The sequence below is a fragment of the Tachysurus vachellii genome, chromosome 22 (genome assembly GCF_030014155.1).
Source record: "Tachysurus vachellii isolate PV-2020 chromosome 22, HZAU_Pvac_v1, whole genome shotgun sequence".
NCBI classification, from domain to species: Eukaryota; Metazoa; Chordata; class Actinopteri; order Siluriformes; family Bagridae; genus Tachysurus; species Tachysurus vachellii.
In genome coordinates, this window is record NC_083481.1 from 12,968,475 (window position 1) to 12,994,523 (window position 26,049).

General features: G+C 40.8%; 1 protein-coding gene across 4 annotated transcripts in view; it reads right to left on the minus strand.

Annotated features, from left to right (window-relative positions):
* Positions 1–26,049, minus strand: part of foxp4 (forkhead box P4) — a 130,438-nt gene that overhangs the window by 102,781 nt on the left and 1,608 nt on the right. The gene's annotated exons all lie outside the window — the stretch shown is intronic.

Genomic DNA, 26,049 nt, shown 5'->3' on the forward strand with positions numbered 1-26,049 from the left:
AATAAAAGTAAGGACTTGTTACATCATGACAGCATGACGATCGCATGGGATTAAGGGCTGGATTTTGCCGAGGCCTTTTTGGGCGCTCGTTCCAAAGTGCTTCGTATCTACAGAGTGTTGTGAAAGTGAATCTCTGACTGTCTGGAGAATGCAGGCTCTCATAGCTCAGACTCCTGATGACTTTACCTGACCACAAATCATACAACAAAGAGGGCACAGAGAATCGTCTCAGAGAAAGGAAGAAAAAAATTAAGAAAGAACCAAAGAAAGAGGGGAAAAAAAAAGGTGGCACTGTGATGCTATTCGGAAAATACATACCTCTCTCGCAAATGGGTTCCATATGAGTTTTCTGGGCCCCGGCGGACTAACAAAAACTGTCACGCAGCTAAATTGGTGTCACCTACAGGGTCATGATTAATAGTTGCATAAATGTGCTCACACGGAACAAAAGATGAGGGGCGGGTTCGTTCCTAACAAGGTTTATTTATTTTTTGGGGGGAATTTGAAGGCGATTTGTTGAGATTACTCGCCTGAACAAAGGACACAGCTATACTTTATATACGTCTGAGAATAATTCGGAACAGGAGGGAAATTCAAACGTTACCACCGACAGACAGTTCATCCACAACAGAGGTGTAGTGATTATAAGTGTGAATCCATGTGATATTTTATTCTAAATGCTAATACACAACATAACACGCTTCGAGGGTGGAAGGAAAAAATATATTTTGCACCGTAATTGTGCTATAATGATGTTTGATAAATGTCAGACACACTTTATTAACTTTGTTGCTGATTTCATTGCTATTAGCTCCCATCAGAATAAACAAGATTAACCAATGAGGATCATTTTATCCCCCAAAAAATCCTATTTATTTTGATTTTTTTAAATCTATTACCATCAGTAATGATCCAAATGATTTCTTTCTTTTCTTTTTTTTCTTTTTTCAAAACATTCACTCAGCAAAAAAAGGCACTAACAATAACAACCCTAAATCAGACCTGAGTGAGACCACCCACACCTAATAGACTATTTTCCTTTAATTACTCCCAGAGGTGGAGCCGAGTGAAGGTAGAGGCGACTCTATATTAAACTACCTGACCACTCTTCCTGTAGGTTAACCGCCCAATCTCAGACCAAATTTCAGACAAGGCCACCAATTAAAACCCCTCTTACGCCTGTCACCTCAATTTGAGGCTTCCGGTGTTATTTATAAACCTTCGTCCGCTAAGGCGGGAAATGTGCGCCGCTTTAATACCTGGACGCGATTAATCGATTATTAGTGTGTCTGGATTCAAAGAGGCCGAGCATCGTAATTGGGCTAAATAAAATAACAAATGGCACTGGTTTCGGTCGCGGCAAGACGGGTGTCACGGAGGTCTGCTGTCATTGTCGCCTGGATGAAACCGGCAAGGCGTTTTTTTTTTTTTTAAACAGAGGCGTTCCTCTCCGGTGTCAACCAATTAACATTTTCCCAACACCTCGCTCCTCTTTGATGCTCGTTGTCTCCATTGTAATGGGAGGTTTCTCAGGTCAACGTCTTTTACAGAGGCGCCCTGTCACTCTGTTCTTTTCTTCCAATAGCGCCTTTTAATTGTGTTCTGTGGCGTCTGGTCGCTTTTGCATTTGCAATAATATTTGTTTTGTGCGTCCCCGGATGCCGAGGACACGTCAATCTAACTTGATCTCTCCACCGTCGATCGCTTCCGACACGAATGTAAAATCAGTCTGTGCCGCACACACAATAAAAGACGAGACAGACGCTCGCAAGCTGCTGCGATCCTTTTATCCAGCGACGTTGTATCCCACACACACACACACACATATTCGTTGTTCAGGATTCTGTGGCGGCGTGAAGCACAGCTGGCAACATCTGGAGGCTTTTGGAGTCTCTTTAGATTTTCAAAAAGGCTGAAAAATTGTACAGGTGCCAAAAGAGTCATAATGGAACAGGTCCCAAAAAAAAGTGGGTGATCAGTTTAACTAAAGACAGATCTCGGCTAGCGAGCACTCTACTTTTTCACATTTCTTTATTTTAGTCGCTAGAGTGGGATGAGAACTGGACCGGTGCAATCCATCAATGAAACAAACTCAAAAAATAATTGATGACAGGTAACTGACGTAAAGACTAAAACACAACGGGCAATTTGTCAGCGATTACAATTTTTAATTGTAATTTTACTTTTAATCGTTTATAGTTTGGGAACAAGCTAGTTCTTGTTATCACTTCCTTTACTGTATAGCAGTTGTTAAAACTTAGTTAATAAGAAAAAAAATCCAGAGAAATATAAGTTTAAACGTTCAATAACAATACCTCTGTATATATTATATGTTTAATGGTTATATTTATTTATTTATATGTATAAGTTCACATGAATGAGGTGTTACTATAGAAACGATAACGTACAAGAACAATATAAGCAATTTTCAAATGCAATTGAAAAATAGCCCAAACTCTTTCCGACCAATCAGAATCAAGAATTCAACAGCATTTGTGCGAGGAACGTTTTGCCGAATCTGCTTTCTTTCCTTTCTTGACAGATACACCAACACAAACACCACCATCACCACCACACTCTCGTACGACCTTCATCAACCTCAATGAGCCCATAATACCTCATTCATATATTTTTTTCCCCCCCCAAGCATCGCCTTCTTAGCGATTCTCCTAATCGAATGACATTTAAAAAAGAAGAAGGACTGCCTTTATTTCAGTCTACGATCGCACGTGGTTCGGCTGCCATGCAGATGGGTGGAAATGTCCTTGTGCTAATTGGACTGAACCAGATGCTCGGCGCAAAAGCAGAGGCTTATCGAGTCTGTTTTTCAAATTGCTTTTTGCCTTAATACACATATGCAAACCATACAAGGAGTCGCAAACGTCCTCCACATGATACGATTAAAAAAAAAAAAAAAAAAGACGCACGTGCAGCGTCTATAGGCACACGAGCTGCGCTTAAGCTAACTCGCGGCCTTAAGTGTAAGACAAAAAAAAAAAAAAAAAAAAAAAGGCAAACACTTGGATTTCATGCCATCTAATCAAAACAGACACAAAAAAGCTCAGAAAAGCTGACATCACATCAAGCGCTGCAGCAGTTTGGGCTCTACTCGAGAGCCTGACACACAAAGGCACATGCTGTGTAGGATGCAATTATAGTGATTGAGTGTAATTTACCCGTGTAAGATGAAACCACTGGCAAATGGGGGAGAAACCTCAGATTAAACCCTGGACCAATCGAGGCAGAAGGAGCGCAGCCCTTCACCTTTGACCTGTGTGGAATACGCTATGATGACATGCTATCAGTGCGTGTCTTTGTGTCTGTGTGAATGCCTGGGTTGATTTCAGTAACACATCCACATCTACATGATTCTGATTTAGTGAAGATGATTCAGATTTGTATTGTTTTTCATTTATATTTAACGCAACATATCGGCCTTCTGAATTTCCGTAATTCGCTCGTTTAGGGGTTTAACGCTTTCCCATGGGAACAAACTCACTCACACCTTCCCAAAAAAAACAAAGGAAAAAAAACCCCTGAGATCCAGAAGGGTCTCGACAGAAGTACAAGCAGAAGTGACAGAGTAAGGTCTATGGTCTAAGACGAGTGGCCACCGCGCCAGAGTAGGATCATGGGAACAGTCCAGAAAGGGGCTGACGATAGAATGTGGAACATGTGTGGAATTCAGACAAAGTTCAAGCTCGACACAGACCTCATATGTGAGGGCCAATACGCAGCAACTGCTTTCGGCTCTATTCGTTCTCAAACTCGGGCAACGGCATCGTTTTTAAAGCAAGACGACACATCAGGTGCAAAAACACCTCATAATCAGGATAAGTATAAGAAAGACTTATATAGTTGTTCATATATGTCCAGCTTATATTAAAAAAATTGCTATTTATGTTTCTGTGCAAAATGCCTGAATAAATCAGCTAAATAAAGATCAGCTTTCGTCTTAGGAATATTATCCGAATACAAATCCCAGGTTTTCGATTTTTGTCTGTTTAGAAAGGCAAACATACAAAAAAAAGTATCCTGTTTCCATTCAGAAATAAGCTGTGCATCATTACCCAGCAATTCATTTCCATTAGACGTCTAATGTCAACATAAGCCTGACTCTGGCTTCCAATTGAAAGAAATTACAAATCAAAGTTAGTGTTTATATGAGCTTTGAGCTGCTTTGCGCTGTGGTTTTATTTATTCATCAGTTAACACTAATTAAATCGGGGAACTCTGGCTTCAATTTGTCTTTAATCCGAGTTTGGGTTGACGGCAAACAGTAGTCCATTTGATTTATTATTTGTAGGAAGCGGGAAAAAAACGAGTGTAAATAAGTGTGCGAGTGTTTAGTCCGAGCTCTGTAGAGTCACAAGCTGTAATGAGCTCTTTCCTCTTCTTAAGCTCGAAAGATCACACTGGAGAAAGTGATTCCACGCTAAACTGGCAACTCAATAAACGTTTAATAGCTGCCGGTCGTTTGCGGCTGTATTTTAAACCCGCGCATGAATGCCACCTCCTGTGGCCTTCTTCCTCTCTGATACTGCATTTAGGAATGGACAGCTCATAGGTGTGTGTGTGTGTGTGTGTCTGTGTGTGTGTGTATGTGTGTGCGCCAAGGTGGGAAGGTGGGAGACTTTCTGGACTCTGTGTGTGTTTGCGTGTGTGCCAAGGTGGGAGACTTTTTCGGCAGTGTGTGTGTGTGTGTGTGTGTGTGTGTGTGTGTGTGTGTTGGCTGGCCCCCATTTCCACCTTCTAGGTTCCTGTTCCAAAGTCTAAACAGCTCTTTGAGAAAACTGTTCTCCACCTGTATGCCTGCATCTCTGTGTGTGTGTGTGTGTGTGTGTGTCCACATTGCTGTTGCATTATTAAATCTGTTTGCTCAGAAGGTGCTGATTTGTTTTCTATAGCAGCGGCTCTGACACAGATCAATACGGATCTTCTCCATCTGATATGTTATTGTTTCTATAGTAACAGCTCATTCACAGGGACTTATCCCACAAGCCTGCTAATAAACACGGGGCTGATTTGGTGAAGATCGCGTTTGGGGTTTGGTGTACTTTTGGTGGAAAACATTGCTTGTCTCAGGAACACAACAGGCGTTTGTTTTCCTTCAGACGTCTTTTGTATAGATTCTCGGGTGTAAACGATAACAGCATCTTGCTCTGTGGACGTTCCACGATGTTCAACATAAACGCGTTCACAAACGATTTCAAAAGGACAAATTGAAAAGGATCTTCGATCAGTTCCACATTATAGCTGTTAGAAAACTGCTGGAGGAATGAATCGGAAATGAATCAACTTTAGAGCGCTAACACCGAGATTTCAGTAGGCGTTCCTCTTACCGGTTGCCATGGTAATAAGTTATCAGTGGGTGGAGCAACGAGCATTCCACTTGACAACAAACAATTCGGTTAATATGTACACCAGTGTGTTTATGCATCATGTCAAAATCAAGAAGAAGCAGCCGCAGATCACGTGCTCACTGAAGCGTGCTGACGTCACGTATGAGAAGCGCAGAGATCACCGAAGAGTCCAGCGCTGACATGACAACATGAAATGATCTCTGTGTACTTCAGTGGCTTATCGTCTCTCATCTGTATCGGCCTGGTTCAATAAAACAGCAGCGTGTGTGTGTGTGTGTGTGTGTGTGTATATATATATATGTGTGTGTATGTGTGTGCACGGTTATATGAACTTCCAAACAGTTCGCTCTCTCTTGCTTTCTTCTGCTTGCTTTAAAAGGTAACTGAGGGCATTTAGACAGCCAGTGAAAAGAAGTCAATATCCTCGGGAGGCCTGGGCAGATTAGAAAAATGTCACTTCCTCATAGCAGACAGAAAGGGGCAACACACACACACACACACACACAAATAATAAATATAAAAACTGGTCCCTTCTTCAAATTTCCTCTCGCTCTCTCTCTCTCACTCTCTCTCTTGTCCCTCTCCCCTCTCAGTCCCCCATCTCTCTCTCTATTGCCCCCTCTCCCCCCTCCCATCGCTCTCTCTCTCTCTCTCTCTCTCTCTGTCTCTCTCACACTCTCTCTCTCACACACACACACACACACACACACACACACGTGACCCTAGGGTATAACAGTAGGTTTCTGCAGCCATACACCACCATCCCCTCCTGTCACAAGCATCTCACAATCCTCCCTCGGTGTCCGAGCATCCAACCAACCACGAAACACACTTCCACAAAGCTACTCTGCCTGAGTGACTAGATGCTCATCTATGTGTGTATGTGTGTGTGTGTGCGTGTGTGTACATGTGTGTGAGGGTTGTGCATCAAATTTTTACTCAATCTCTCATCACACTGCGACTCCCATAAACAGTTTTGTTTGAAAGCTCCTGAAGCATGCCAGAACATCGGCGCATAGCGTGACGAGACCGTGTGACGAGAATGTCAGTGTATTGCTGCGACGGAGAACGAGCATCACCTTTCCTTCACCTAAAATTCTAACAATAATAATAGTAAAAAAAAATAATAATAGATTTCAACATCAACGTTTTTTCTGTTGTGCTTCACTAAACTGGTCAAGCAGCAATAGGATAATGTAGAAACAAATTTTTCTTGCTTGAATACTACTGAAGTTTGCATCGTATTTACATGTTTTTACATTCCGCCAATGTGACTTTGATGAAACATGCGTTTTCTTAAAAGTTTTGACTTCTGTGAAGAATTGCGTGGCATTTACGACCATTACAACATATTCATTTTCGCCATTTGTTTTCATTCTTTTTAATAAAAAAAGAAAGTAATTTAATAACTGTGTGGCTGAGCTGAGCTCTTACATGATATCTAATATTTTAATGAATCATCTCACATTTTATTGACTTTCTCTGAAATTGTAGATTTTATCATGTTTTCATATTAACATCTTAAAATGTTTTAAGTTTAAATTAAAAATTATCGCAATTTTTTTTTCTTTCAAATTTTTTTTCATCAATTCATTTTTGTAAATATTAAATAACGGCAGTTTTTTTGTTGTTTGTTTTTTTATGCAGCAATACAGCAAAGATATGATAAATATCATGGTTTAAATAATTAAATAATTAAATAATTAAATAATCATGGATATTAATAATTAAAATTAAATATTTGTCATTTGTGTACAGTACTGTGTATTTTCTATTTTGTAATTTTGCTCGCTATGCAACAACAATGTAAATATAAATTGTAAATTATAAATGTAAATTGTTAATAAATATAAAATTCAGTCTAGATGGTAATCTTCAGAAATACAAATACTGTTGTTTTTTTTCTTCTCATCAGCGTGACCCTTTTTTTCCGCCCATAAAAACACCGCAGTGGATTGTAAAAGAAAAAAAAGGGAAAGGGAAAGTTCATGCTACCAAAAAAATTATTCCAATTAACACTCTTGCCCAGTAATTAGCTATTTAAAAAAAAGCTAATGAGCAAATTCAATCCCTGATGTTTCTTCCTTTTTTTGTCTCTTTTCTTTTCTATTCTTTTTTTTAAATTAATTATAAAACAGTTGCATGAGAAAGCATGATGGGTTATTTGACAGGATTTTCACACCTAAAAGTAAATGTTTTGATGTGTGTGTGTGTGTGTGTGTGTGTGTGTATATGGTGGGGGGATTATGAGCAAAAGAGCACCTGCTTTATCATTATGTGCTTAAATTTGTGATCTTTCCCTCGTGTGTGTATGTGTGTGTGTCAGTGTTTAAATATTCCTTGTCAGAGATGTGACACACAACAGAGCAGAAGACTGCAGTCATGGAGTGTGTGTGAGAGAGAATGTGTGTGTATGTTTGTGTGTGTGAGAGAGAGCGAGAGAGAGGTGCGACTAATGTGTGTGTGTGTGTGTGTAAGACTGTGTGTGTGTGTGAGTGTGAGAGAGAGTGTGTAGGACTATGTGTGGGTGTGTGTGCTGGTGTGTGTGTGTGTGGGTGGGTACAAAGGGGGAAAAAGGACCTCCTCAAAGAGGAGCTAATTAATAGATAGCATGTTGGAGCCTCTTGTCAGGTTTCCTGTCAGCTTACGTGTAGTAGGAAAAGAACAAAAAAAAAAAGCACACGCAATCCTGAAGCTCAGAAACTCAGGCCCGGAGGAGGTGTGCTGATGTAACACGCCTTACTGCACGTTTACTGTAAACTGTAAAAGCTTCTCAAATAAGATGTAAAAAAAAAAATTACATACCAAAAAAGTTAAAATGAGGGAAAAAAAAAAGCTGGCCGTGGCCTGAATGTGCTGTACAGAGACATGTCTGCTTTACATTCAATGCTGCCAGAGGATCTGAAATGGCAAAGGCAACGGCGTGACACCCGCATCTATAATAAACCATGTAGAACAAACAAGGCCCAAATATATGAATAACAAGAATCATTTCTGCTTGTCATGCATATACCAAAATGCTAGTTTGCCCGTGCTATAAATAAAAGAGAAATAAACAACAGGGACGAGCGAGCGGAGGAGAAGATCGGTGTCTTTCTGTGTGTCTGTCGCTTTTTAAGAGGTTACTCCAGCTGCCCTGGGATGAACTTTTAACCCCATTCCTTCCACTGGGACTGGGAGTCACAGTGCAGTGCTGACAAAGCCCTGTGTGTGTGTGTGAGACTGTGTGTGTGTGTGTGTGACTGTGTGTGTTTTGGGGTGTGTAAGTGTATCCACACGCACGTCAGTCATCCTCAGCCGCTCGCGAACAGCTTGTCAAACTCCAATTAACTGGCTCATAAAGCCGCCATCACTCCCTACACAAATATTCCCAACCGCTGTCAATTCATTTGGCATTGATCAGAAAGCTAAAGCGGCTAAATCCTCAATCAGAAGAGGTTCAGCGTGTCAAAGAGACGTTTAACTTTATGTTTCTATACCGCAGTTACAAAGAGAGAGAGAGAGAGAGAGAGAGAGAGAGAGAGAGAAACCTTGTAGATGACAATGTGTCAAAACTCAATATGGCTGTCTAAAGCTACCAGATAAACACAGAATTAGCATGTCTTAAACTTCCTCATCTGTCATTTAGACAGTGTAGATACCACAGGCGATCACTTGTGTATTTCTGAAGATTTTTTAACCTGACTTGATAGTCATCGATAAAAGAGAGAGAGAGGGAGAGAGAGAGAGAGTGCACTGATTTTAACAACCTGAGCGCTGAGCGCTTTTATCTGGCTCAGATCCGAGTCTTGTCAAGAGAACCTGCGATAAAGTCACTTTCTTACTATGCCAATCGATAGAAGTAATTTATTTACCTCGCCTAGGCAATGCGAGTTCCATCTTAAGGGAGGAAGCCGGGAGAGAGAAAGGAACGGGGAGAGGAGAGAGAGATAGCGTTTGGCTTGGCAAGGCTTAAAGTGAGGACTCTGTAGATTAATATTTCTCTGGTGAAATGCACTGGGACGTGCGAATGCTACTCTATAAATCAGGAGGAAGTTAATACGCCGCCAGCCGTAAATCTACATGGAATCGCGGATAGTTTGTGTGATACACATGCCAACCCAGACACACTGAAAACTAGTAGTCAAAAAAACAACTACCTATCAATATAATCCTAAAGAAATAATGCAGATTAGAGTGTTTCGGTCTAATCTCTAATCTGGTTTATCTGTGTATAGAAGTTAGTTTGGCCGTTCCTTTGACAAGACAGTAATTCAATTAACACTGCTCTGTAATTTAAAACAACTCCATTACCATGGAAGTCTAAGGGCAGTTGACGGGGCAGTTGTTAACATGCATTAAGTAACTTTTTATTTATTATTTTACGGTCAGCTCAAATTTTGTACAACTCAGCTCAGTACTTTTTTTTTTCAGACAGAATAAATACAGCTGTTTGTTCTTGTTAATTTCACCTGAAATTACGGTGGCCGGGAAGTGCAAAACAAATTAACAAATCCCAAAACACATTAACAAATCCCAAAACAAATGAACAAATCCGAAAACAAATGAACAAATCAGAAAACAAATTAACAAATCAGAATACACATTAACAAGTCAGACAACCTGGTTGGTATAGTTTGTGAATGGAAACTTACCATCATCGGACAAGACACCTTTCATTCACCTGTATATCTTTAATGACAGCCGTCTTGTCCAATGATCGGTAAGTTTCCATTCACAAACTATACCTACCGCTTCCGGGTTGTCTGAATCGGTGCACGAAACACATTAACAAATCAGAAAACACATTAACAAATCAGAAAACAAATTAACAAATCCCCGGAAGCGGTTGGTATAGTTTGTGATTGGACAAGACACCTGTCACTCAAGGTATACATGAAGTTCAACAGTCTGCCGCAGGGAAAAGTTGGAATGGATGGATGGAATGGATTACTGTGGATGAATTCTGTTATTTTCTTATATTTAAACGGAGAACTTTATTTAAACGGAGAACTTTACACATTACACATAAGATTCCATACCTGTATATCTTGAGTGACAGGTGTCTTGTCCAATGATCAGAAAGTTTCCATTCAAAAACGATACACTACCGTTTCTGGGTTGTCTGACTTGTTAATCTGTTTTCGGATTTGTTAATTTGTTTTGGGATTTGTTAATGTGTTTTGGGATTTGTTAATATGTTTTCGGTTTTGTTAATTTGTTTTCTGATTTGTTAATGTGTTTTCGGATTTATTAATTTGTTTTCGGATTTGTTAATGTGTTTTGCACTTCTCGGCCACCGTATGAAATACTTGAATATCGTAAAGGTGTAAACATTCCCTCGTGGAACTTTTACCATGTATAACTTTTCACACGAGAATTTTGCCTTGTGAGCCGTCACATAGTACACCAGGGGTTTTTGTTAGTATTGTTTTTCCCTATTATCAAGAACACGACAAAGCCTAACTTCTCCTCAGACACTCCAAGGAACAAATCATTCACAAATTCATGAAATTCTTCCAGCAACAAGATCTACACTTGTGTTGCTTCATTCACATAAAATCCAACCAAATCCCTTCCTTCCTACTTATTTTCCATCATTATATTAGACCACATCACTTACTTCACCTGCCTTCCCTGATCAGTGTACTTTAAGCCTACCAGTCTCTCTCTCTCTCTCTCTCTCCCTCTCTCTCTCTCTCTCTCTTTCTCTCTGTGTGTGTTCCACCCAATCACAGCTTATGCGTTCCAAAAAAAAAAAAAAAAAAGAAAAAACAGCCGCTGGTTATTTTAATGAGTGTGGACTGGAGCGGCTGCGAGGGTTACAGTGCTTAACTCGGCTGAATGATATAAAAGGTGCTTAAATAACACAATAATCAATACAAACGGCCGCACTTATGGATCCCACTCAGCGGCCAATGAATATTCATTAGCTTTGTAACTAGCGGGCGCTAGACATGGCAGTAAACTTATCAGCATGAAAGGGCAGACCAAAGGTTAGCTCATTTGTAAACAGGAGTATAATCTGTGTGTGTGTATGTGTGTGTGAGTGTGTGTGCGTGTGAGTGTGTGTGTGCGTGTGTGAGTGAGAGAGAGAGAGAGAGAGAGAGAGAGAGAGAGAGAGAGAGAGAGAAAGGAAAAAAAAAAGCAAGCAAGCCAGGAAATGGAAAAAACCTGTGTCTCTGATATCCCAAACAACCTAATACTACTTTTCTTGACCACACCCTAAACTTAAGGCAAGACACTACAAGTAGAAATTTGGGTCAGGTCAATCCTTCCACATTTGTTTTTAGATTTCGATTTTATATTCTACCTACAGCTTGTTTTTGTCTGCTCTCAAGCACAGGGTTAAGTTAACGTTAAGTTAAGTTAGACTTCGAAGCCCCGCCCACCTGCCACACATTCAAATACCGTGTTCTCGTTTAAAAAAGGTCGTTTCCTGGAGTATAACCAAGAGTCATTACGACATCGAGTATGTCTGGGGTTTTTTTTTTTTTTTTTTTTCCCCAGATCTTCCAGATCACCCATGTGGGTGTGGACATAGGTGTGTTTAATTATTATAACACGCAGAATTTCAAAAAAGGTTCAGAGCCGACAGGAAATGTCTGTTTCTAAAGGAAATGCGCGTCTATTCCCGATCCGAAGTTTACTACAGAGGAATAGCTTTTACATGTTGATTGCTTTATGATAGATTTTATACTGGGACGTGGTGTGTTAATTCTAAAATCCTATGACAAGCTTCTTGTTTTTTTGTACATTAGGTAAATATATGCATATTTAATCAGATGAAGCCTCATTTGCATAAATAAAAATCAGCAATCCACTAGAAAAGTAAGAGTAACTGTATCGACTTTAACCTCATATCTTTTTTAATTGAAAACTAATGCACCATTCAATGAACTGATTTCATGTTAGCCACACACGCACACACACACACACCACACACCACACACACACACACACAAAGGCATCCCAGTTAGACAGTTGTCTTTTCTATTTCCGGTACCTCGTCCACCATTTTGGACGCAAGCTCGATGATGTCCAAGCTGCTTGATTTGCTAAGCACATAACTAAGTTTGACGGATGGATTTCAGCTGCTGTTTGGCTATTGTTTTCCCCGCTTTTGCCTTTTTTCTGTTTACAAAGCTGCTTTGGGGAAAGTTGAGGCAGCTGCGTATTTGTCGAGTCCGCCCCTTAAACAATCCCTCCCTCCTTTCCTCTTCCTCATTTCTTCCTTTCTGAGTCAGGGTAATTCAGTAATGGTTGCTCAGAAAAGTCAGCGGGTGCTGATCAAGGATCAATTTCCCTTCTTTACGTTGCAGTCATGCTCAATAACAGGCCAGCCTCGTGCATGTGAAACCATGCCTGCACCTGGGAGTTGTAGTTTACTGCTCCATTATTGTTTGCGGTGTGTCGTCAAGACAGTGGACGGTATCCCAGAAATAAAGGCTTTGGGCTTCCAGCAACATTAATTAACTCCTCATGCCTGTCACAGGCAATAAAGTGCAACGAGTTCAGACATATCAACGAGGCCAGGCGGTTGCTACGAGGCGAAGTTTAGAGAAAGAAAAAAAAAAAGGTGCAACTTTTAGTGAAAGCACTCAGCCAGGTACTATGTTACCTACAGTTCAACTGGAAAATTTAGTGAACACACTGAGCATTTATGAGCTGTCTGCACGACAGTCGCCTAGTTAAAGCATGCGAATCGGATTTCAGCTCCGCTTTAAACACGCAATGCAATAATCATATTTTGGGCCTCATCCAAGTGCCATATAAAAATATCCATAATATAAAAAAAAAAAAAAAAAAGAAAGCCAGTGAGAAAATGAGCAGATCTGGTTTAGGTTTATAAAGAAAGTACCAGCACTGAGCACTGAGGGAAACATCACCGGTTTTGATATTAACTATGAAATCACTCACATATGGAATAGGTTTAGGCTCCGCAAAAACGGTAAGCTCGCGCCGGCCCCGAAAGCTCTGATCCCACCCACTTAAAATGCGTCAATCACGAGTGCCCTCCGCTTCACCCGTTCCGTTTCACAACTCTCCTGTATCCGGAAAACAAATTCGGCAGCAACACCGACACTGACGACATGTGAAGGTCTGGGCCGCTTTGGGCCACCGTGCTCACTTTTTAGCACGCGCTCCATGAACCGGGCGTCTGGAGGAGGCCCCCGTCCTTAACAGTACACAAACTCAACCCTCAATTACAGTTCTGTGAATACACTCATAGGCTGCTGCGACCGCACTGTTTACCACTTCTTCTCAACATTTTAATAGGATCCAGGCCGATTTTAAATAAATATGCACCATTGCGGGCCAGCTACACTGTTTATCTAAAGCGGCCTCCTGTTGACCTCGCTGCCATCCCGCTTCATTCGCTATGCCTCCAAGTGATCAAGTCCAAAAGAGAAAGAAAGTAAGAAAGGAAGAAAGAAAGAAAGAAAGAAAGAAAGAAAGAAAGAAAAAGAAAGAAATTCACTATGTGCGGTCACTTTAAGGCAGCTGATGCTCAACAAAAGCTGAGCTATAATTTATCCTTGCCAGCCGGACAAAGCCTGGAAAAGCTGGTGGAATGTTTGCTAGCTGCCTGGATACTGCGCGAGAAGCAGGGGCCTTCGTATTGACGCAACGGCTGAGAAAATAACACCGGCCTGTTTACTGAGGCCTTGGTCAAATATCTACAAACCGTTTTTTTGTTTTTTTTAATCAAAGAGTCTGCTTGTGGCCTGAAAAAAAGAAGAGGCCTAAACGTTCAGAGACAGAAAGAGAAATTAAATACAGGAGAGAAAAAAAAGAACATTTTGGCGAAAGAAAAGTTCTCCACTTCCATCTCCTGTCCTTTGTGTGATAGAAGTGGATGCATCTCACTACAGAGAGCAGGCCATCCTACAGGCCAGGTCAGACGTGTCAACGGCGTGTCCTCATTCATTTCCATCAGCAACTGTCCCTGAAGCCTGATCTGCTTTCAAAATAGACGGTCGAAGAAAAAAACAAAAAACTTTCCATACTTTCCATGAATGAGGGGGACATCTGGTATTTTGTACAGGAGGGCTGTCGTGGGACAGGGATTGAAATAAGGCTTCGTCACTGGCGCAAAATGGTAACCAATCCCTGCAGAGAGAGCCCAAATGACTCTGCCACGTCCCTGAGCGATGACCTCATCAGCCAGAACTCAGACTCCAGAGTCGAGACAGGCACCAGACGAATTCCACCATGAGCTCCTATTCGCTCCAGGCGATGATGATACGGATGAAAATTTACTGAAACACTTCAGGATTAACGACAATCCCAAAGATTGTACACACACGTGCATATGGACTCTTCAAGTCCGTCCTGATTTTTAAGAAGTGATGAAATGATAAAACACAGGATTACACTAGCGAGTACAATTTTGTCGTTTTGCTACATTTAAAAGTGCTAACAATGCTACTAGCTAATCTAGATGTAAGGTCACCTGACCTTACAGGTGGTGGAAAACATGGTGGAAAAAAGAGCTTTAGAGCACTTAGCAAGGGCGAACGGTTGTGTTTTCCAGACTCGTACCAGGATTTCTGCAATTGGATCTAATATATAAGCCTAATGCCAACAGATGCCTATCCCACCCACCTAAAACACACACACACCCCTACCCACATCCCCGTCACAGCTCTGATGCCAGGCACACTCCAGCGGCTGTGGAAAAAAAGAAGGAGGGAAAAAAAACCCGCCTCCACTTCATTAAGAAAGTAAACACAAGTACTGTCTGAAGTGTCTAATTAGTCCCCTAATTACTCCCTGCTCGTTACTAATGCAAATTAGATTACGCTGCTTAACTTCATCGTGTCCACAATGCCGCTGTTAATTGAGGCCTTTTGAAATTAAATTACTTGCTAATTAGCATATCAAAACCATTAATTCAATGGCAGACAAAAAAAAAAAGGAAAAAAAAAAAAAAGAAGAAGAAGGGGGGGGAAAAACAACAACAAACGCCAAGTTTTTGCTAATGAGTTTTGCTAATTGAATACATACGTTCAATTATTGAGATTCCGCCAGCCAGACGGTTCGACAAATAAAACAGACAGATCCTGAGAGAGGGCTCATGCTTTTAAAAAAAGCCGGACGCACTTCAAGAGAACTATATCTGATAGGCCACTAGTTAACCCTTTAAACAGACATTAATTGATGATATTTTACACACTGGATCTGGCCTAAGTAGCAAAAATTAATATCTGATGTAGATAATCTGAGCTAGTTAGGAGTTTTTTTTTTTTTTTTTTGTTTTTTTTTTACTGAAGCAGTTAAAATAAAAAATAAAAACAGGAAAAATAATAATAAAAAAAAAACTCCTGAAATTTTGGGAACTTTCTCAACTATCGCCGTCGTGATACTGTGAATAAGTTATTATATTTAATACCTCCTTCTATAGCAAGTACATCCTTTATTCTTTTTCAGCTTTCCTTGCGTATTGATTTCTGAGAAGACTCCATTCACACGAGCCACACATTCAAGTCTCTCATATTTTTCTCGACTCGAGTATAACCCTGAGAATACCAAAATTGAGAGGTAGCCATACACGTAATCTCTCGTATGCATGAGAAAAAAAATATATAATAATTAAATAACCATAATAATCAGATGTAACGATATTATAATTCCTTTAAGGGGAAGCATTGAAAGTGCTGCACTACAATATTTGCCCTAAGTGCCAAAATTACCATATTAACCAGTTACCATTTGAGTAAGTTGATTAAAAAATTGATTATTCGTCTATTTCTTTTAGGAGTTTCTTAATCAAAATCTAACATCCTTGAAAAATTAATTTGAAGCCCCTCTTATCAGTTAATTAAATCTGGTTGGAAGTCATTTTTCTGTGAAGAGTGATTAGTGTTCGGGCTCGGGCTCTGTTCAAAAGGCGCCAGGCTCCAAAACTTTTCAATGTCTCATCAAACATTCGCAAATAAGAAGAATAGGATTTCTTTGAAGGCCTGTTCTCTCCCTCTTTCTCTCTCTGTCTCTCTCGCTCTCTCATTCGTTCTCTCTCTCCCCAAAACCGCTCACGTTTTCTTTTAAACCTATCAGCCTTTTCTGATAAATTGTGCTACACCCAAAAGATCTCTCACTCTCATTAACAAATTCTCATTAGCCAGCTAGAAGAAGAGGAAAGGAGGGGGTGGGGGATGAGGGGAGAAGCGAGTGAGGTAATAATAATATGATCGCAGGATAGATGGTGGCGTGGAACTTTTCCCCATGTACCCTGTGTGTGTGTGTGTGTGTGTGTGTGTGTGTGAGAGAGAGAGAGAGAGAGAGAGAGAGAGAAAGAGAGAGGGAGGAACTGTTGAAAAAGGCGACTGCTTGCTCTTTTGGGAATAAACCTTCAGCCAAATTAGAGCAGAAAGAACAGCCAGAGACGTAAATGTGCTTTTCAGATCGAGCTTTTTCGGTCCCTCGAGGGAGGTTACATAGAGCTCAGTTTAAAAAAAAAAAAAAAAAAATGAATTGAGACTCGATCTAAAAAAAATGACGATTTTTATTTTTTCCCCTAGAAAGAGGAGGATTTCATACATCTTCATCATACACAGAAAATCCTTTAAATATTAAATCCAACACATTGCTCAATATCTTCCACGCTAAAGGTGAAAAGAAAGTTTAAAGATATGCAAAATGCAAAAAAATTAAGTGTGATTATTATTTTTTGTCTTTCATCCACTCCTCCTATCTTTTCTTCTCTGCTCCCCCTCTCAGACTCAACAAAGCCTCTTTATCTGTAAAAGAAGGTGGTCAGGTAATCGGCACATTTATCACATACCTAGCATTTCAGTGCTTTTTTTTTTCTTTCTTTTTTCCAAGGGGCTTTCTGCTACGTGTTGATTTTTCCAGCTGTCTGCGTTACCAAACGAGCACAAAAAGTCGTAGCGATCGGATTTTCTGATTTGCGGCTGGACAGAAATCAGGCGGAGGATCGTTCAGATTAAAAGCAGTGTCTGTGGGCTTGAGTGCGCTCTCTCACGTCTCTTCCACCCATCTGTGTGTCCGTGATCTCCTCCTCCTCCTCCTCATCAGGTGCACGTGCAGCTGCGCTACAGGCCAATTAGACTGATTAGGCCCTTATTAAATGATTGGGGGGAAAGGACGCTGATTACTGCACTAAAGGGGCTCCGTTTACCGTCAATCAATCAGGACAAGCCCGCCTGCACCTTCTACAATCCTCTCTGTTGTCATTTCTCTTTTCCTCTTCCAGCTCATCATTCCTTCAGAGGCTGAAGGTCTTTGATTTTGTGTGTGAGTGTGTGAGTATGTGTTTGTGAGTGTGTGTGAGTGTGTGTGTGTGTGTGTGTGTGTGAGAGTGTGTGTGTGTGAGTGTGTGTGAGTATGTGTGTGTGATTGTGTGTGCGAGTGTGTGACTGTGTGTCTGTGACTGTGTGTGTGAGAGAGTGTGTGAGTGTGTGCGAGTGAGTGTGTGTGTGTGATTGTGTGTGTGAGTGTGTGACTGTGTGTGTGAGTGTGTGTCTGTGACTGTGTGTGTGAGAGAGTGTGTGAGTGTGAGAAATTGGATTAGTAAGGTGTTGGATTACTGACCGGAAGGTCATGAGTTCGAATCGCAATCCACCAAGTTGCCACTGCTGGGCCCCTGAACAAGGCCCTTAACCCTCAATTGCTCAGTTTAAATTGAAATAAAAGGATAAAATAATGTAAGTCACTCTGGATAAAGGTGTGTGCTAAATGCTGTAAATGTCAATGAAATTCTCTATACTCCAGAAATACCGCTCCGTTTTGAAAGCAGAAAACGAACCTCACACGTTCTGTTTTTTGATCCGTTCTATCCTTCTCTGTCTTGATTAAACCTAAAGATAATAAAAGGCAGTTGTGGTGGAATAAAGTAATGGTCTTATATACTCCTTTACACTGGCTCCGAGTCTATATAAATGAAGTCCCTGACGTCCAGTGTGCTGCATTTTCGATTTCAGGAGGCGGAGCCAGAGATGTGACCTGCTCAGTCCTGATGAAAAACCATCCTGTGTGGACAAGAGGGTGTCTTTTTTTCTTTCTTTCTTTAGTTCAGTATGAAAAGAACAGGAGGGACACAAGCCAAAGGCTGTGTTTTGGAAATTAGCCGTGGATGAGAGAGAGAAGGGGGTGGGGGGTGGGGTGGGGGGGGGTCGCTCTGGGGGCTTAAAGCTAAAGAAAGCGACGTCCGCTCGAGCGGGCTTTCTGCACCTCGCACTCTGTCCCTTCTCGGGTTAAACTGCACCCTGGAGATGTGCACAGTTCTGGAAACTTCCAGAAGTTCTTCAGTTCTTCAGTACCGAGCTGTATAAAGCCCCCAGCGTGTGACTGGGCCACGCAAACTTCCCTCAGTCGACTCAGAACCCCCCCCCCCCCCCCCCCTCCCTCCCTTTTTACCTTGTTCAGCCTCAGAAAAAAATAAATAAATAAATACGAAGTGTGAGTTTCACACAGATCAAAGCGAGGGGGTTGTAAATAAAGATAGCGACCGTCGCAATGTGTTCGTTCTCTATTATTTCCTTTCAGTGTTGTGATTTTGTGAAGCTTGTGAGTTTTTACTTATTTCTACTTAGTGAGTGCTTTTTTTTCCCCTATTACACATACATCTGACAGAAACCTTCACCGCAGGAGAAATGAACGCGATACTAATGTACCGAAATTTCTTTTTCTTTTTCGATGAAAAGCTTTTCTTTTCCACTATTGCCTCATCTTCCTCAACTTCGCTGTCAAAATCTCACAGATGACAAAAACAACACGGACATAATTAATATATCTGGCACGGAAATATACCCATTAAAGCGATATCAAGATCAACAGGATTTATCTGATTAAAAAGTTGGTTTTTTTTTGACGGAGAGGGAATAAAAACGGGAGGAATCCGTGTAGCGGCGGTTAGATGGACGATCGTCACTCTGTGTTTTAATAATAAAATAAATAAATAAACAAATGGACAAATGTCATGTGAGCACAATTTCAATTTAAATGGAAAGTGGCGAATCTTTGAAGAACGTCATGTCTTTCCTACCATTGGCACCTTAATTTAGATCTATACCAAAAAAAAAAAAAAAAAAAAAAAAGGCATTTAAGGAGAAAATAAAGAAGGGAAAAAAACAAAGAACATGAATTTGGTCGTCAGTAATTAAGGCATTCGCTCTCCTTTCATCACGGATTCAAGGATGCCGTGAGACTAATTAGCTTGAAAAGGTAAAATGACTTGATGCAAATGTCTTCCTTCACGGCGATTACAAATAAAAAAATTAAAAAATAAAGGGGAAAGAAAAAAGTGACAGAATGAAGTGACGGAATGAAATGATGAGGGAGGACAAAGAGAGGAAGGTTGGCTTGCTAGAAGTCGGCATTTTGATTTAGCTCTAGTGCTGTTTAAGTGATCAGTTGGAGCCGGGAAAAGAGCACTCACTTGCGTGGCAATGAAAAATCGTCGCACTGAAACGCACACACACACACACACGCACACACACACACGTATAACTCAAGCTTTCTCTCTCTCTTTCTCTCAGCCAGAAAGAACACCATAAAACATCTTCTCAATGAGGCTGCTGGAGAGGAGATGTCAGTTTGGGTAAGCTTAAGGAAGGCTTCTCTCTTGACCATCTCACACACACACACACACACACACACACAGTACTGGGATTACTAAAAGAGAAATAATGAGTCTTTCTTCATGCTGAGTGAGGGAAAGGGGGAGGAGGGAGCATCTGCTGTTGAAAGAAAGAAAGCGCTTAATTACAGAAAAAATGCGTTGCCTAGAACAACCCAGGAGCGTTCGGGACGGAGCAAACTCCGCAACTTTTGTCTCGACAAATCGTACGATTGTTTGACGATTAATTATTAAGCGTGCTTTCACGCCAGAGCTTTAAGATGCACGGCAATTTGTTTTTAAATGCATGCAAAAACGTTTACTTCAAAAGGCAGTGTCGTGTAACACACACACACACACAAAAAGTGAAAAAAGGCGGTAAAAAAAAGTGTGTCGAAGGAGGAGTGGACAGATGAGGGAAATCCTCTTCATGTTATTTCTGTAAGAAGAGTGAACTACGCGTGAAAAATCCCTGTACAAATGTCAGGCGAGTGGCACTGACCGTAAGGGCGGGCTTCACACACACACACACACACACACACACACACACACACACACACACGATGACACCACCTCAACCAAGTCTGACCACAGAGATCGCCCCATCAGCCCCAAGGACACACACACAGTGCAAAGAGCTAGGGAGGGAGAGCCGGGGACACTGTCTAAGTGTGTGTGTGTGTGTGTGTGTGGTGGGGGGGTATTACACAATTATGCAGATAACAGCTGGGGATAATATAGTGGCAGATGTGCCTCGGTCAACAAAGCCTGCTGCCCACAGCCTGCAGATGGAGAGCGAAAAAGCAGTTCTGCTCAATGCTAACTCCATCTCAGCAAGTTCACATACACACACATACACACACACAGTTTTTTTCCAACTGTCTAAATAATAATAATAGTAATTAAAGTGGGGTAGAAAATTAACTATTGGATTCTTTTTTATTTTTTATTTTAATCAGAAGGCTTTCTTGGCTTTCTTGGCTTTTTTTTTTTTTTTTTAAACGTGGAAAAAAAACTCATGCCCCTTATTTACAAATCAAAGCGCTCCACTTTGGGTCTGATTTAAATACAGTAGGTTTCAATTCTCCTGTTCATCATCTGTGGAAAAAAAAAAATCTAAAAAGCATTTCTAGTATCTTTCATGGGTCCGGTGGGTCCAGTGATACGTCTTGAGTTCAAACAAAAATGTAAAGGAAAAATAAAAATCATAAACAAGTGAAATAAAAGTGTCACCTTCATTATCTTGGCTCCTCTAAAATCGTCCGAGTGCTTACTACACAGTACAGAGTGTATCTAAACAATTGTTTTTCTTTTTTAAATAAATAAAAAGTTGAATGTTCAAGAGAAAAAATAAATGACCACAAACTACTGTAAATGAGATTCGTTCGTTTTAAGGCAAGACAAGAAAAAAGTTTGTTAAAAAAATGTTTGTAGCCTTTGGTGCCAGCTAAGCCACGGCTTTCCATCACTGTCTCGTTAAACGACAGAAATTTCTGGGTTTCTGAAGAAAACAGAAGGATCTCGACTTTGTTGTGTGAGCTGAGATGCTGCGTTGTGGTTTAGCAGATAATCTTGAATCTCTGATTCTCTCACTTCATCCTATGATCGCTATGTTGTTCAGAAAGTCCTGCGGACTATGCCGCACACACACACACACACACACACACACACACACACACACATTCTACAGTACTTCACCCTGAGTGCTTCCCAAAGGGACAAAAAATGCCCCCTTGTTCCATAATGGCCATCTCTCAAAATTCTCCCAAAACTAGCTAACAGTAACAGCATTAACTCTTTTGTTTAACTCTTGAACTGGTTTTTCGGCTCAACATCCCAAAAATGCGATCTGTGGCGTATTATTTGAAAGTGTGAGCTGAACTGTGAGCGTGGTCAAACGAGTGAAGTTCGTCTTTAGCTGCCGTTATACAGCTGATATTTTGTGGATTAGCCGATGAACGTTACTGATGTGGTCACCTTGTGGGTGGTGACTTCTGCTCTCGAACTCTCTCACACTTTCAACTTGGTCTGGAGGTGGATTAGGATTTGTCGTTAAAAAAAAAAAAAAAAAAAAAAACACAAAGGAGAGAGAAAGACTGGAGAAAGTTCTACTCCGTTCCTGGGTGCTAGCGTCCGGCTAAAGTTTGCTAATCGTGCTACTTTATGCCAGCTGAAGGGATTTCACCCGAGCGCTCCCTTTGAAAAGCTGCAGTATGCACGGCGGTGAGGAACTAAAAGAGCACGAACGATGGCTTTCACTCCCTGAAGCTGTCACTTAGCCGTCACCCTCGTGTCTTTCACGGGCACGTTATAAACTGCTGAAAGTTTCTCTCCCTCCCCGTCTTTTTTTTTTTCCCTCTCTCCAGAGAAGCCTAACTGATATGCACGCTCGACCCCCTACTCCTCCTCCTCCTCCTCCTCCTCTTCTGCCTGATGGACGTGATGGTTTGTCAGTCTTTAACTAGGGTTTTCAAAATATACACAGCGCCGTGTTATGAGGACCTTCGTGAAAGCGAGAGCAGCGGAGGTTAGAAGCAGGGGAGGAGAAGCAGGATTGAGAGAAAATCCATAACCCAAATACAGCTGTCAGGCCAAATGCAAACTTAGCAGGAGCAGCCTCTTCTTCTTCTTTTTTTTTTTTCCTTCAAAGCCTGTGCGCAGAGCGCTTAAAGTGAACTCGGACCGTGTCACCGCGTGTATCGATCACACTCGTCTGAGTGGGAGGTTTCACCACCAATGCTTTGCTTTACTCGTCGCCTCTTTCGCTTACATCCCACCCTTATCGCTCTGCCTCTGACTTCCTCGCTCGTGTCCTCCGTATCTTTCTCTCTTCCTGGCTCTCTGCTGGAAGTGTTTCGAGAGCTGAGCTTTTTCCGGCAGCGAGCTCAATTCCGAGTACCAATAATAGGCCATAAAGCTGGGCTGATGTCTGCCCAGGGCTCTCCCGGGACGCTTAGCTAATGGATCACGAGGAATAACGACCAACACCTCTGCCACTCTCACTGCCATTTCCATGCTGACTTCCTCTGGCTGACTTTCCGCCACTTCTCAGTGGAAACGGGCCTCAACCCAGCTCCGTACGGTGAACTTAAAGGCATCCGGTCAGCTCATAACAACCTAACAACCTGGAATAATCCTGCAAAATTGTTCCACATATATATAAATTTGGAAGGGGGAAAAACTTGCAAAGAGGAACTCAAGCTGCCAGCAATGTTTAGTCTCCACGCAGGACAAAAAAAAAATCATCCTACCTCTGCCAGCTCCATGAACTTACAGGGTTCCCGCCACCTCATACTCCACACAATGTCTCAATTAATCAGATAAAGCTTCAAAAATAAAATAAAAAAAATCCCTCATCCTCATTTTCACTTCAAACCTTTTCTTTTTCCTCCTGAGTCACAAACTAGCGAGATGCAATATAACAGTTTGTGTTGGTGAGGGTTTTTTATTTTTATTTTTTTATTTTTTGTTTTGTTTTATTGGTCGTTTCTCTCGGAGGAGAAAATGACACCACTCTCTGAGTCTTAATAAAAACAGGCCTCACTGTCTAAAAACGTGTGTAATTTATTATGCACACAAGAAAATGCCCTGGCTCGGCGTTCCACTGAATAACATCTTCAATTAAAACCACATGTTTAATCACCGTTTCTGCGGCGCTGCTGGTTACTGCTGGTCAGCACAAGAGGCGACGCATTCAAAGGAGGCAAATGGCCGTAAAATCCCGGCCTGACCTTTTCGCTGAGGGTTCGCCCGAGTAGAAAAGAGGCAAACTTAATCATTGCATATTTTGCACAAAAAAAAGAAAAAAAAAAAGAAAAAAGCTTTTGAGAGTGAGGGAAAAGTGGCGGAAAACGATCAGTGATGTGACGTGAGGTCAAACAATACAACAAAAATCTTCATTTACACATGGGTGTGTGTTACTCTTCAAAAACACTTTGATCGGGGGGGGAGTACTCAAAAAAAAAAAATACATTATTTTTTAAACGGCAGAAGTGTTTAATGGTATCAGAGCCAACAAGTGCAGAGGACGACGCTTCGTAAAATCAAAAGTGCTTGAAATGAGGACAGCGAGGAATAAAAACTTAAATCCACATCCATATCACTTAACTAAAGCTCTCTCACACACACACACACACACACACAATTAGCTAAAGCACAATTTTTTTTTTAAACAAAACCATCACACACTAACAAGGCTGACATCTGTTAGTTCCAAAACTGAAGTGATACAACACACACATTCCTCCTTTAACGACACATAAAAATGTTTGCAAGCTCACACACACTGACCTGTCAAACATCACCATGCAGTTCCAATAAAGTTCACTGTTCACACACTCCACCCTGACTTCACAATTAAAATGCATTAGAATATTAAATCAAATGAGAATTAAATACTATACTAGTGATAATGAGTAAAAAAACAAAAGAAAACAAAAAAAACTGAAGTGCGTGATGTTTCAGACCTCCTTCTTTTTTTTTTTCACGTCTGGCCGCAGAGCCGGTGTGTGAAAATGATTTGTCTGAAGTGGGGCCGTTGCCACTTGCGGCTCCAAAAGCGACACAAAAGCGCACAATGCGACTGAAGTCGCCTCCTCAGAATTATCCTCATTACTATCATTTGTATTCACGAAAGAAAGAGAAGATCTGTGCCCTTGCCTGGTTGGGCTTCACACTGAATTACTCCATCATTCAAGCATGATTGAGAAGAGCAGGTAGAGGACAACGGCACATATACACCAGTATTTTCACCCCTAAAGAGTATAATATATCAAAAACAATCTAATATTAAAAGAGCAAACAGATTTGTAGAAATCCCAAAATATTATCATTGACTTCATATATATATATATATATATATATATATATATATATATATATATATATATATATATATATATATATATATATTTGGCTTCTTCCAAAACAGTATTTCTGAGTCTGCAGGAGATTTAATTAAAGAAGTTCAAGCTCATCTTGACATACAGTGATAACCAAATCCAGGATAAGCAGATAAGCAGATTGAGTTGTATGCATTATTATTCCTGTACAAATTAGCTATAGGACATGAAGAAATAAATAAATAAATAAAATAAAAAAGCATCAGAAAGCAGAAAAGCAGCTCTTCATAACAGTGATTGTGTTCAAAAGGCCATGAACGGATTGAAATGTTCTGAGTGCTGTGAATGGCACCATGCAAAGGCAGGAATGCCACTGGGAAACAGGGTCAGAAAGCCGCTAGAGGAAATGTATAGTGCCCGAAGCCCTGTCCTGCATCAGTCACCCCGTAATAACACGAATGCCAACCACTGTGCCATCCTCTGGGTAAATTTTACATGGCAGAGAAAATTTGTGACAGGAGGCGCAGATCAGTAGAATCTAGATTACACACTCTGGTGATTTATTATTTATACCAACATGTGCAAATCACGCTTTAGCAATTCAGTCCTCACACACATGATGCCTTTATAATAAACATGATATCTTTATAATAAACATTATGTCTAAATATAATTCATTCATTTTCACCACTTTTCACTTTTCTGCACTTTTACCTTTTTTTTAAAAAAAAAAAAGTGCCCATGTTTGCATTATTTCACACTTTTATTAAGTGAAGAACATTTGTATAGAAATCCGTGAAATAAACATGGAAATCACTTGTTTTGCACTATTTATTAATTTCGCGCGTGGAGCCTAAACGGAGCGCGAGGCGAAACCTCACTAACACTCACTTTTACTATATTCGGCACTTACAGGGATTAAGTGTTCCTGCGCTGTGTTCATCGTTTTTAAGCTCTCAAATAATAACCAGGAGGTCAAAGTTGCACCCCTGACAAGTTTCCGTTTTCCCGGAAATCAGAAGACAGCCGTAACTGTTGTTACAACGCGTTATAGCAGGCTAAATCCACATGGATCAATAACCATCTGTCATGCTGAACAACGGCGCTGTCAGTCTCGCGCACACCAAATACTTTAATATATATGTTTTAAGTTATCCAGGGAACATCAAATTAAAATATTAAACCAGAAACCTTTTATTACGCAAATTGCTTCATTCTTATGCCAAATCCTTAACAGCCTTTTGCGGAAGAAAGTAAAAAAAAAAATAATAATAAAAAGATA